This window comes from Panthera pardus, unplaced genomic scaffold (genome assembly GCF_024362965.1).
Source record: "Panthera pardus isolate Hobbes unplaced genomic scaffold, ASM2436296v1 HiC_scaffold_10, whole genome shotgun sequence".
Classification (NCBI taxonomy): domain Eukaryota; kingdom Metazoa; phylum Chordata; class Mammalia; order Carnivora; family Felidae; genus Panthera; species Panthera pardus.
The window spans coordinates 106,752,784-106,766,677 of NW_026526655.1; the positions used below are offsets into that span (position 1 = coordinate 106,752,784).

Consider the following 13,894-nt stretch of genomic DNA (forward strand, 5'->3'; position numbering starts at 1 on the left):
AGAGTGTGGGAGGGGCAGAGAGAGAGGGAGAGAGAGAGAATCCCAAGCAGGCTCCTCACTGTGAGCACGGAGCCTGATATAGGGCTCGAACTCACAAACCATGAGATCATGATCTGAGGCGAAACCAATAGTCAGGTGCTTAAACAACTGAGCCACCCAGGAGCCCCAAGGGTATCATTTTTATAAGTGGAGAATGATTTAACTGGTTGACATTTTAATTTATAGTTTTTAATCTTCATTAATGGTGAGAGTGCTGTGTAATTTTTGTTTGTGTATTTGATGTTTGTTTCATACTACGTTTCACAAGTATTCTGTTATAATGGGATCTGTAATTTAAGTTAGCAATTTCTATGGCTTTGTTAAGAAAAGATTTTAAGAATGCTATTCTAAAGAGAAATAGAATGACCAATCAAAAACCCAGCAGGAAAATATTAATAATTGTGTATTAACACTGCCTTTTTGCTGAACACTCTGTGCCAAGAATTTTGTAAAGCATTTCACCTATCAAGGAATTTCGTCTTCGGAAAGCTACCGTAAGATGCGTGTTATTAACATTTTAACTTCAGATGGGGTTCCTGGGTCTCAGAAAAGTTGTATAACTTGCTTAAAATCACAAAATTTGGAAGGAGAAATGCTTTGATCAAATCTAAGACATTTGAACCCAAAGTTTTGCTCCTCACCACCATGTGAGCAAACCGATTCACTAAGACAGGTTAAAGAGGGCTATGTTAGAAAGAGACTTGGAAACTAATTGGCCAGGGTTCAAGTGCTGCCCACAGCATTTACTTGTAAGCTCTGTGAGTGTCTGCAAATTGCCTATCTGCTCTTGACTTCAGTTCTTTATCTGTAAAGTGGACCAGTAATGCCTGCTTTGACACATGATGCTCAGACTGCGTCAAGCCTTGCATATTAAAAAGATCCTTCTCGATGCAGGGTAGAGAGTCTGACCCGAGCAGGGAGGTCCACTTGGTAATTTCAGGAAGAAGCCAGAGTTGGAAGATTTTAATTTGTACACCAACAGGGCATCTGGAGCCAGAGTTCTCCCCAGTTTAACCCAACTGTGAAGTGGCAGAAAGTCATTACTGCCTAGTAGCACCTCTGCAGTTTCCTGGGAACCTGTGAGTCTGGTCACAGGCCGGCTCATCCCCTGGTGGACGATATTGACAGACCAGATGTCTCTGCTCCGATTTATTGTAATTATTCTGCTCACCGGGAAATCTGGGTGCCGGAGTCCAAGGATAGCACCGGTGTGTTCAGAGAGGACATTGACCTCTCTTTCTTCTTCCAGCTAGAGTCTAAATCAGGAAGGTCATGCAGGGGCGACAGTCTCAGAATGTTGAAATGCACTGGCCTTGTCCTCCAACAAACTCCCAGGCCTGGCAGCCTCCGGTTCACTCACTAGGTCCAACCACTGCCCTCAGGGGGAAGTCAACACAGCCTCAAAGAGAGAGTGGATCACTGGTTCCCATCCAAGAGCTGTGCATTTGAATCACCTAGATAGCTTTGGAAGTAGCAATGCATGAGCTTGTAGTCCAGATACCCTGAATTAATTGTCTGGAGTGGGTGGATATTGTCCAAGTCCAAGGGTGGATATTGATAAAATAAGTAAATACAAGCTTTCCAGGTGATTCTAAAATGCAAGACTTGCAACTACTAGGTTCAGTGAATTCATAAATCAAAAATCACTCTATTAATATTTATTGAGCACCTAATATGTGCTAGGCACTCTGTTAGAACCCTGGCACATAGTTGGTAAAAATAGTCACAAATCCTATTCATAAAGAGTTTACATGGTTAATTTAAATTAGCATATCATTAATAGCTAACATTTGTTAGTGATAATATTGATATTATTACTTTTATATATGTAATATAAATAATATGTATGTGTAAATATACATATATATAGTTGGATAGGTAGAAAGTCAAATATATACGTATGGTTATGTATATATACACAAAGTCACATATAGAGAAAAGGTGATAAATACAGGGTTGGATATATATAAATATATATATCCATATATTAGGGTATATATACATATATAGTATATGTGTATATAGTATATATATGCACGCATACATAATACTTATACAGAATATATAAATGTAGTGTATATTATAATAAAACATATTATATTCATATTAAGCACAGATTTTTTCATATGAGTTTTCTAAATATAAAATTTTTAAAGTTGATAAAACTGTAATTTTTTATTTTGATTGGAAATATTAGTATAAAGCAGTGATTTATTTTTCACCTGCTACAAATAGACTTATATGCTGTCTGTCCACCGAAACAGCCTAGAAGTAATTATATATCTCTGTCTAATGAACACCTCTTTCTATATTTCTTCCTTTAAAACTTCCCTTTTATTTTAAAAGAGGGAAGATATTCAATATACCCCAAAGTGCAAACTGTTATGCATGGTGTGAAACAGTTATACAGATATACAGATATACATGGAGATTTCAAAGAACATCTTGGTTTTCATTTGAATTCTCCATGTAGTGTTTTAAACAGCAAGTTCCCTGGCAGATGGAAATCATTGCTACTCAGCACTGTCATGATCAGGTTTGGCTCCTCCCTAAGTGGTAGGGTTGGGTGTCTACCATCATACAACTAAATCTCATATCAGCAATATACTTACTACTTACCAAGAGCCATCACTCTTCTAGGCCTTTAAGGTGCATCGCTACTACCCTCTACACAGGTGTTATTATCTTGGTTTCATAGATTAAAAAAATGCCATGGCACACAGTGGGGAAAAAAAAGAATATTAGAATAAATATGTTTAGGTAGACACAAAACTAGCTACTATCTTACAATACAATAAAATTGGGGGGTTGTATCTTCTCTACTGGAAAAATACTTATAAGTTAACATATAACTTCTCAGTATCTAAGATCTAATAATCAATCAATGAATAACAAAACCAAATAACAGGCATATTCTAGAGAATCAAAGAATCATTGAGTGGTCCTGTTGAAAACTGCCCAGGATGATATTGAAAAGACATAGCATACTCTTTTTTGATTTCCAAGTTCTGGATGATGTTTTTTCTTAACATACTCCATTTCTTCATTCCTGCCTTCATTCGTTCATTCACCTATCACAGTATTTCATGAATTCCTTCTACTCTACTGCATTCAGCCTTCTATCCATTTATCAGGAAACATCCTGGCATGTCATCCAAGATGAAATACAAGCTGTAAAATTCTTGACCTCCATGAGACTATGTCTCCCTCGTATTGAGTGCGCTCAACCATGTTCTTGTAGCTGTTCACTCTTGAGCTATTTCACAGAGGTGAACTTGGCTGCAAGTCCCGGGCACGATTTAAAACTGCTGCCTCCACTGGGATCACACACCTCTGGCGTACATTGAACATAGGTAATGAAGGACCACTTTACCTCTCATCTGGGCTCAGAACTCAAGCGCACACAGTTTTCTGACCTATACGCAGGAAGAAAGGATGCCCCACTGGTAACTTTGTCACGTTGGAAGCAGGGATCAACTCAAAAGTTGAAAAGAAGACTATAGAAAAGGCGTGCCGATGAGTGTCCTCACGCCCTAAGTAAAGCAAGTGTCGTGAGTTCTGACTAGTGACTAGTGACAAACTAATATTTCTGAGAAAAAAAAAATGCAGTCTTGGAAACAGCCTTTGCCCTTAGGTACTACTGTGGGAGCCACATTCTGGGCAACCTGCAAAACTAACAGGGAGATTGGTTGGCTAATGCCCACCATAATAGCATTCGTATTGTTATCTTATCTAGGGATGGGATTTGCCAAATCGAATTTGTGTTCTCTCCCTCCACAACATCCCTCAGCCCTTTTGTCATCCACCCATAAGGAAATAAAAATTAAAAAAGAAGAGAGAGAGAACAAATTACTTTTAAAAAAACACGACAAAATATATCAAACTGGGGGTCAGATCACCATTAACTTAGGTTACCAAGTCAATCTATATAATTGTGGCTTAGGAGGGATCTGACTTTGTCAAATGGGATTTGTTTTGTGGCAAGAAAGCTTTTGATCTGGGCTTTAAAGTCAGCTGGGCTTTGAGAAGCACTAACTGTCAGCAGGAAGCCCAGAGCTGGTGGCACGGTGTGAAGCCGCTGAACTGTGGGTTAGATGTGCTCCAAAGTGAGGGGAAGGTTTTAAGTTACTTTCTATGATTAAAAGGCAAATAACAACAGACATCTCTGGCCCCGGGAGAGGAAAGGTTTGTATTTTTCTTTCCCCTCCCATTCCTTTCCCCATCCGCAGTTCTGCAAACCATTACCTTTGCCATTTGTTCCTTGAAATTTTAATCTCTCTTCCTCACTTGATATATTTTTGAGATGCTTGCCTGTGTAAGTTGACATTGTGTGTTTCTAGCATGACAATTTTGTTGCCATGGAGAATCTGATTTTTTTAATGTTAGGGCCTTTCCCAGCTTCCTGGGCTCACGGACCAATGAAGAGGCTCACAACCCTTGCCCCCATTTCGCCCAGAATCCTTGCACACTTTTTATTTTCCCCTTGGGCAACACTGGTTGCAAACAGCTGAGGACCCACAAAGGCCTCTGTAAGTTGGTTTTCAATCTGTTCTCACTGGTCCTTCCATGCAGAGAAGTGGATTCGGGACAATTCAGGAATCAGGGTTCTCACAATGAGCATCTTGGCTGTCTGGGGACTTGTTCCAGATAGCTAGGTGACAATCTGAAGATCCCGTTTCACAGGCAGCACTGCAGTGCCTGCCTGCAAATGACAGCACCAGTCTCCCATATGGATTGATGGAGCCAGACATGATATGTGTATCATCTCATCTGTTTGAAAAGACAATGGGACGTACAGAAGTCTCAGTGTTTCCTCCTCTCCACTTGAAGGGTCCTTTCCTTATTTTCAGTACTTTTCCTTTCTTATGTCCTGTCCTAGCTGCCCCCCTCCCCGCCCCCCGCCCCCAGCATGGCCAGCATCAAGTCCTGTGCTTCCTTTGTGAGTTTATGCTCTCCTCACTTCTCCAAGTGTGGGCTCTATGTGACAGTGCAGGCAGCACCTGGGAGCCTGTTAGAAATGCAGGATCTCAGTCTCTGTCCCCAAAACTTCTGATTAGAACCTGTGCTTTAGCAACAGTTGCATTCAGGCAGTCCAATTGTTGGGGATTCCCTATTCTAGAATATCCCTAGACTTCTGCTCCTTCAATTCTTAACCTCTGTGCCTTTTTCAATTCAGCATCTCAGAGGTGGCTGGAGAGGGGATGGGAGGAAATAAATCAAAGTTATCTAAGTTTTTATGAATATGAAACCATGCTCAAAACTAAGAAGTAGAAACTTAACCTCTATTTTTTGTCATTGTATCAGTATTCCAAAATAGTTGGTATCATTCACGTTTGTTAAGGATGAGGAAGTGGACTCAGAGAGGTCAAGTCACTGACCTAAGGATACACAGCTAATTGTTGGTAGGACCTGGACTTGAATCTAATTCTGTCTACCCAAGGTTAACTAGTATCTTTATTCATATTGATCTGAGATATTAATCTGAGTAAAGGTGGTGCTGGTGTAATAGTCACCCCTTTAGGTCACTTTGGCGTTTCAGGTGGTGTTGCCAGTGTTTTAACCACAAAAACTGGACTTTCAGGCGTCAAGAGAGAAAGAGAGACACGGACACCTGTGCCTCGTCGATGCCCCTGAAATCATACTGTGGCCTAATAGGCCAGTGGGCAAAACTAACCTTGACCTACATATTTAAACAATGCCCTAGGCCTCTTCTCTGACTAGGATAGCAATAGATCATTGAGAGGTACAGAATAGAAATCTGCTGCTGTTTAATAGGAGCCTTGGGACCCTATCGCAAATGCAGACAAATCCAATGTGATGACCCTCTCTTTATTCAGCCAGGGTAACTGAAAAACACAATGATGTTAAGAGGGGAAGGGGGGATCATATGAACACTTTTTCTCACCAATAATATAATACTTCTGAGATTATAAACATCAGCATTCAGCACAACAAAAGTGATAGATAAACCCATGCAATTGACACTTTACTCCTTCCTCTGATGGCTGGTCACTTCCTCTGAAATGCCAAGCTGAGATTATTTCTAAGCAGCACTCTGTAAAATGCTAGCTCAAGTAATCACTTATTTGATGCCACTCATACTTCACAAAGAGATAAGATCATCAGTTTGTCAGTTCGCTGCATTTAATTCGAAGCATTTTCACTTAAAAATACAGTAATGCAGTTACGGGCATGGCAATTAATAACAGATATTTGTCTAGTGGTTGACAGTTTACCACTGCATTTGCAATGAAGGTCACACCCAGGAGGAAATAATGTAGTTGAATAGCATATTGTATGCTGGATACTTTTGCTTTGTCTAACCTGGAGTAGTTGGGTAGGAGCTACTCAATTCGTTTGTTTAAAATCCATCTAGCAATCTTTCACTTAAGACATTGTGGAAGTGCCATTAAAAAAATGAGCCAAGGATTATTGAATCTACCATATGGAGTGAAAATGATAACATATATCCAACTCCAAGAAACCAGAAAATAGGAGTTAATATAAAAAAAGTAGTTCATCCTTCTCCAGGATTCCCAGTGGGTGCCTCTTATCCTGTGGTGGCCCCTCCCCTGGGGACCCCTTTTGAATGTCTCACACTACCCTTCTCTTACTCAGACTTGTCTATGCAATCACTTACATGAGTCCGGACTAAATTAAAAAAAAAATAATGTTTATTTATTACTGAGAGAGAGAGACAGAGCATGAGCATGGGAGGGTCAGAGAGAAGGGGAGACACATAATCTGAAGCAGGTTCCAGGCTCTGAGCTGTCAGCACAGAACCGGACCCGGGGCTAGAACTCAAAAATCAGGAGATCCTGAGATCTGAGGCCAAAGTCGGATGCTTAACCAACTGAGCCACCTAGGCGCCCCCGGACTTAATTTTTTAAATCAATGTACACATTTGCTAAAACGCCAGATTTTATAAGAGAATCCATGTCATTTGTTTTGCTAAGGACTTGCTTCTCATTAATCCCTTCCACAAAAATATCCAGAGCAATTGATACTGTCTCTGGGATATCTTTGTTAGGGTAATTTTGTGTGTGAGTACAACAGAAAACTAACTAGTTTGAAAAAAAAACAAACAAACAAACTCAGTAGCATGAAAAATTATTAAATGGTGGAAACTCGGCACATGGAGATTGAGAGGTGTCCATACTGTTACTTCTTTTTTTCAATTTTATTTATTTATTTTGAGAGAGAGAGGGGGAGAGAGAGAGAGAGAGAGAGAGAGAGAGAGAGAGAGAGAACAAGTGGGAAAGGGGCAGAGAGAGAGGGAGAGAGAGAGAATCCTAAGTGGGCTCTGTACTTCCCCCTGAGCCTGAGGTAGGGCTCAATCCCTGTGAGATCATGACCTGAGCTGAAGTCAAGAGTTGGACCCTTAACTGACTGAGTCACCCAGGCACCCCCATACTTCTTTTTCTTGAACAGCATGATAGTTACAAGGGTGTTCAATCTGTAATAGTTTATTAAGCTAAATATTGGGTTTGTGAGGCTTTCCTGTATCTGTGTTTTATTCTATATTTTTTCAAAAAAAAACCCACCAGGAATAGAAATAAAATTTATTACCCTACATCAAAGGAAGCCCTCAGTGAAGACAGGCTTCAGAGCTAGTGGATTAGTTCATCAATGCCATCCTCGGCGTCTACATCCTTCTCCAGCTAATATGCCTGCCCCACATCTCAGCCAGACTTAACAGCATTCTGAGAAACAGAAATCACGGGCACCTATGGCTTGCTTTTAAGCCATCCAATTTGATTCCTCAGAACAGCGTCAGGATGAATGTCACCTCAGAACTTGTTTTAAAAAAAAAATGTAGCCTGTCTAGACTTATCCTAATCCCAGATCTTCTGGACCAGAAAGTCTGGCAGAGGGACCTAAGAACCCCTGTTTTTCCAGGCTCCTCAATTGATATGGATGTGCTGAAGTTTGAGAACAATGGCGTAGAGCTAGGAGACTCTTCCTGGCCCCACGAATGCCCAGCTACTCTGCTTTCACATCACCAGCAGTTTTTCTCTGTCCAATTAGCCATAATGAGGTCATGTGTACACTCCTGGACCCAATCATAGTCAAAGGTGGTAGAATTACTTTGACTGGCTTTAGACTAATAATCTGATCCAGAGTAAGAGAATAATTGACTCTATTTGTTCCCTCTCCTCCCTCTCTCTCTCTCTCTCTCTCTCTCTCTTTCTCTGTCTCTCTCTCTCTCTCAAGCTGTATCTCCTACCATTTTGCTGGGTTATACTGCACATCTTCCAGTCAAAAGAGTAACTTCCTAATCAAGGGAGGAACTGATGCCAGAGTTATTTTTTTGAGCCCCAAATGAAGCTTTTGAAATAACAATGAAACACACTTGTATTTAACCATTTTGTGGCCATAGTGGTTAAACCTATGAAGAGACAAATATTATCTTGATCCTTGATTCTTGGTAAAGTGGACACTTAACTATATTATTTTTGTAGGAGGAGAGAAATTACTTGCCCAAATTCATGGAGTCAAAAGTGATGCTTTCAGCTCAAACACTGGCTTTCAAGACTAGGCACTGTCTTTCAAACAAAACTGTCCTAGGAAGCCAAAGTAAATGTAGAATGTGAGCTGTGCTAAAAAGTATGCTGCTCACGAGAGAAAAGTTTTAAGTGGCAATGCCAGCAAGATGAGATCTGCAGGTTTAAATGAGTTTTGATTCCTCTTCTACATTTTCCCTTAAAAACTCTTGGGAGAGTCATTTTTTCTCTATCTGCCTAAAAACAGGGAGCGTGTCTTATCTTGCTGCTCAATCTTTTATACTGCTTTACTCATGGATGGAACTCAATAATTATATATCCATTAAATGAGGAATAAATAATCCACTCACAGCTCCCCAGGCCAGAGCAGCCGATGAGTGGAGTTAAACTGTATTGATTTGACAAATTAAATAGAACTCAGCCTCTACCATTTTATAAGAGAAATTCTAGAACAATGCTATCCAATAGAAATTTCTGCAAGGATGGACTATCCCTTAGCTGTGCCGTCTAACATGGTAGCCCCTAGCCACACATAGCTTTTGAAATGTGGCTATTTAAGAATTGAAACTTTAATTTAAGTTAAGCTAATTTACATGTAAACAGCTACATCTGGCTATTGGGTATCACATTGAACTGTATGACTCTAGGATCTTTTCAAGTTTTATATACAAGAACTTCTCACGTGGATGTTTTTCATGTGTATATGAATCAACTGTTGGCCTGCAAGGGGCATCAATGTGAGATATCCTCCTTGGGACCGAACTCCAAATTTTCCAAGCCCCAAATGCCTTCCTGCTGCTTTCCCTCACTTCTTGTGTAACTTCTGAGCTGTGAAACGTGCAGCCAGATATACTTTTCCGATCCATGAGGACCTTAATGGCTTCACTGTCTCACAAGGGAAGTATTCACTGTAGGACGTCACAGCTGAACTGTGAGAGTGATGAGCTTTAGAACCCTTCAGAGTAATAATACAGCTCTCTCCTAGAAACACAGGCAAACAGGTATGTGACCAAGCACACTCACTGTAGCAAAGGCTGTTGAAACCCACATCTCCTGGACTTTACCACTTTCACAACAAGGACAACATCTTAGATGAGATGAGATGGGACTTCTTGTTCAAATGATTTCTGGGGGAGTGATTTCTGGAGACAGGCTGTGAGGGAAGACAGAGGGGAAAGCTAGTAGGAAATGTGGTTCAACTGAGGTCTAGCTTCCTTCCAATGCCAGGAGGAAGTTCTGGGCCACCATAAATATCAGCCATGTCTTGAGACAATGGGATCGGCTTTTGGAACTTTGTATCCATCCATCACTGGCTAAGATGAGAACCAGGAAGTGGTAGTTTCCCAGGCAAGAACACTTCTGTTTGGACAAGAGCAAATCTCTGGAGAAGGGGGCAGACAGTTCTAGTTGTCAGCCTGCACCCATAGCTGGGCGATGAATCCATCTACTAAGGAAGACCAGAGAGGAACCCTGAAGACATCCCCAGCATCACCACTTCCAACCCCAACATCTACACATTCTCTACTCTGCCCGAAGGGCTATCTCTCTGTGCTTTAAACACCACCCTGCCCACCCGCAGTTTCAATCAACACCTGACTGAGTTCGTGTATAAAAAACCTGTATATGGTAATGATCTGACAATAGAACCCTAAAGTGCATCCTGCACTGGTGAGATTAAGCTCCTCCACAGGAATGTCTGGCTTGCAGATGTGCCAGGGTCAGCTTTCCTCCCTTCCCTGTCTCATCTGCATCCCTCTCACCCAACTTCCTGGGGTCAGTTCCCAAATGAGCTACTTACACTCAAATCCATTCTTCATAATTGACTTCTGGTAAACCCAAACCAAGTCACACACACAGAGTCACCGCTCCCGGCATGACTCTCGAGGCAGCCTCTATCATGAATGGGTCTGAATGGAACCCAGACTCTTCCTTGCCTTTCATGAGTGTCGTCTTATGATCACTTTTGGTCTTCTCTGCAAATTGGCCTCAACAGGCCCACTCCACATTTTCCTACAAGTGTATCTGTTTTGAAACCTACAGGGTATTTGGTCAGGTTCCCACTTGCTTTTTCCCAAGAGGCTCCTTAGTCCCTAAATAAACGTCCCTGAGTAGAAGTGTAGGAGGACCAACCTGTGACACCCAGGTCCTACTCCACGTGCCCAGTAGCAGAAGGATGATGCCCAGTCTTCCCTCCAACACCCCCCGACCCCAAGCCTCAGAACTTACTTCCCAGGGACGCCTGGGTGACTCAGTCGGTTAAGCGACCGACTCTTGGTTTCTGCTCAGGTCATGATCTCACCGTTCATGGGCTCGAGCTCCACATTCTATCCCATGGTCTGATCTCTCTCTCTCCTTCTCTCTCTGCCCCTTCCTGGCTTACTCTCCATCTCTCAAAATAAATAAATAAACATTAACAAGAAGAAGAAGAAGTCCCTGCCTAGCCACAGATCCCATTCCAAACGAATGATAATGACGCTGTGCTTGCAGATGCAGGAGGCCCCCCCCCGAGGGCTGTGGAGAAGTTTGCCAATGTTGTCATCACTCTTACCCATACTGAGTAATGTTAAATATTTATGAGACCATCTCTCTGCCTTATTCATTACCATCGCTGGGCAGTTTTGTCCCTGAAAACTCTTGAACCTTTGCTTACACAGGCACCAAATATTTAATAATGATGCAGCTAGTAATTCAATCTAGCTTCCTACTCATTTGTGATGATGTGCTTGTAGTTTTTTAGGGCCTTGAGTAAATCTGGAGGAAAACACCCGCATAAGAAACCTACTCCCTCTAGGGTTTATTTTGGGGATTTTGTTTTAAATGGCCATGTGCTTCAAATAGTTTAGGTGTGAAATGCCGTGTATGTGATTATTCTACCTCTTGTTGGTCTTGTACTAAAGGGACTCACTCTCCTTTTGAAAGATAGTTGTAAACTTTTGCTGAGCAGAGACCCATTTATAATCCGTTTTGTGCCCATTCCTAGTGTGTGACCTCAATCAACTCTCATTTCCTTTGCTGAGTTAAAAGTGGCAATAAGGGTAGAAACTGAGGAATTTCTGCCTTCTACCAGTTATTCTGTCTCATGCTCCAAGCTTCTCCTAGTGTGTAAAGTGGGGAATAAGTATCATGGTGTAAAGGGCTGGGAAGGGAGCTGGCTGGGTGTCAGAAGACATGCCTCTTTGGTCTTACTTTATTTTGTTTATTTTTTTTTAAATTTTTTTAATGTTTATTTATTTTTGAGACAGAGAGAGACAGAGCATGAACAGGGGAGGGTCAGAGAGAGGGAGACACAGAATCCGAAACAGGCTCCAGGCTCCGAGCTGTCAGCCCAGAGCCTGACGTGGGGCTCGAACCCACGGACCGAGAGATCATGACCTGAGCCGAAGTCGGCCGCTCAACCAACTGAGCCACCCAGGCGCCCCTCTTTGGTTTTACTTTAAACCTGTTTAGAATTCTCCATGAAGAAGAGGCATTGGTGAGACATCAGAACGTTGGGTCTCTCCCCACGATAAGCTGGTTGACTCTTTGAGGCTGCTTTATTCTCTTATAAATGGAAATTTAAAAATATATTGCTGATCGCTATGAGAATCAGGTGAGATGTTGAAAACGTGCAAAGAATTATGTTTCTAGTGATAATTGCTGTTTTGGAGAAGGAAAAGGAACAGGAGGAGGGTTCTCTGACCATCCTGTGGAGAGGCGGTGTTGCTGAATAGTTAAGAGATTGGGCTCTGGGTCCTGGTTTTGTGAGTTGGAATCCCCTGTTCTGCCACTTACTAGTCGTGTAGTCATGTGATCTTGGAAAAGCTGTCCAACCTTTCTGGCCTCAGTGTCACCACCTGTAAAATGGACACAATCATAATAATTAACATCTATGTTGCAGAGATAACTGTGAGGATGAATGAGTCCGTGTGTGCCAAGTGCACAGGGTGGTGCTGAGCACTGAGCAAGGACCATCTGTTATCTAATAGCGGATATGAATGAACACTTCAAGGGTTTGCATAATGGGGGTGATGGGAAGGAACAATAGGCTTAACTGGGAGTGATAATAACTATTGATGCAAGAACAGAGATGGATATTTCCCAATTCACAAAGTTTCAGATTTCCTTGGCAATTTTAAGTCTCCATTTAACTACACCTGTGTCTGGTGTGAGGAATTGGGGGCCGAATGACAGAAGGTGCCCCTCTTAAATCCAGAGGCAATTTCATGTGGTTATTTGTTGTTGTTATTTCTGATCATCCAAAATAGCATATTAGATTTAAGCTATGTTGGTCTACTAAGTAGATAAATAAAGCAAATCTCATCTGTAAAATATTAGAATGGAAACCGTAGAGGCTGTCTCATCGAGTTTTTCACAAACCACTCAGCATGTCAGAAACACCTTTCTAAAAAACAAAACAAAACAACAACAACAAAAACAGAGTCTCAGGTTAGGCGTCTGAATACATTATCAATGAGAAGGCCCAAGGATGTATACTATCATCTTTACAAGGCCTCAAGGTGTTTCTGATGATGGAACACCTCTGAGAATTTCTCATCCAGTCTAACCTCAGGAGCAGAACTGTGCCTTGAACCAGGTCTCCGGGCTTTTGGTCCATAACCTCCTTTTCCCATCCTGTCCCCAAAAGTCGCATAATGCACAGGTAGAGTATGGGGGCTTGGGCTGTGCTAGGAATAAATTAAGATACAGCATCAAAATCATGCAGGATCTCGTATTTGAAAACGATTGGAAAATTCTAGGTGACATAAAAATGTAAAGTTACTTTTCCTTTAAAATCAAAATCTTCCTTGAAATGTGCATTAAAATCTCCTAAATTTCAACTGCAAGGATTGTGGGGATTGCGGTTAATGATCATCAATACCTTAGCCACAATTACAGGTAGCACTGCTTTAGTTAGCATCTTTGACTTGCCAAACACAGGTATCTGTGTGTATGTTACACCCCCAATTTAGAGAATAATTCAGACACAGAAAGCTAGTGTGGGCTGGTGTGTCTTCAGAGTAACTGCAAATAGTATCTTCAGGGTTCTCTCATCATTTTGAAAACACATTTATTGTTTGGTGCAAGGAACAAAATGTTTGTCATAGCAACCATGGCAACCCTGGGTACTTGGCCTATTAGCTGTAATGCAGGAAACATCTTCAGCAGCAGGAAAAGAGTCCTTGGCAATTATCACCCAGATAGCGTCCCTCTGTTTTAAGAGGGTCGGCTGAAGCTTCTGGGTTTGGAACATTTTTTAACTGTTTGTGCTAATGAAGGTGAACAGCAACAATTCCCTTTTGGTTAATTTCAGAATGGCTTTGGCTCAGACAAAGTTGAAGAAATGTTTTAGCGTTAACTGTCCCTCTTTTGTT

At 41.5% G+C, this 13,894-nt stretch overlaps 1 protein-coding gene across 3 annotated transcripts in view; it reads left to right on the plus strand.

Moving 5' to 3' along the window:
• The window catches only part of CNTNAP5 (contactin associated protein family member 5), an 801,428-nt gene that overhangs the window by 183,045 nt on the left and 604,489 nt on the right, over window positions 1-13,894 (plus strand). The gene's annotated exons all lie outside the window — the stretch shown is intronic.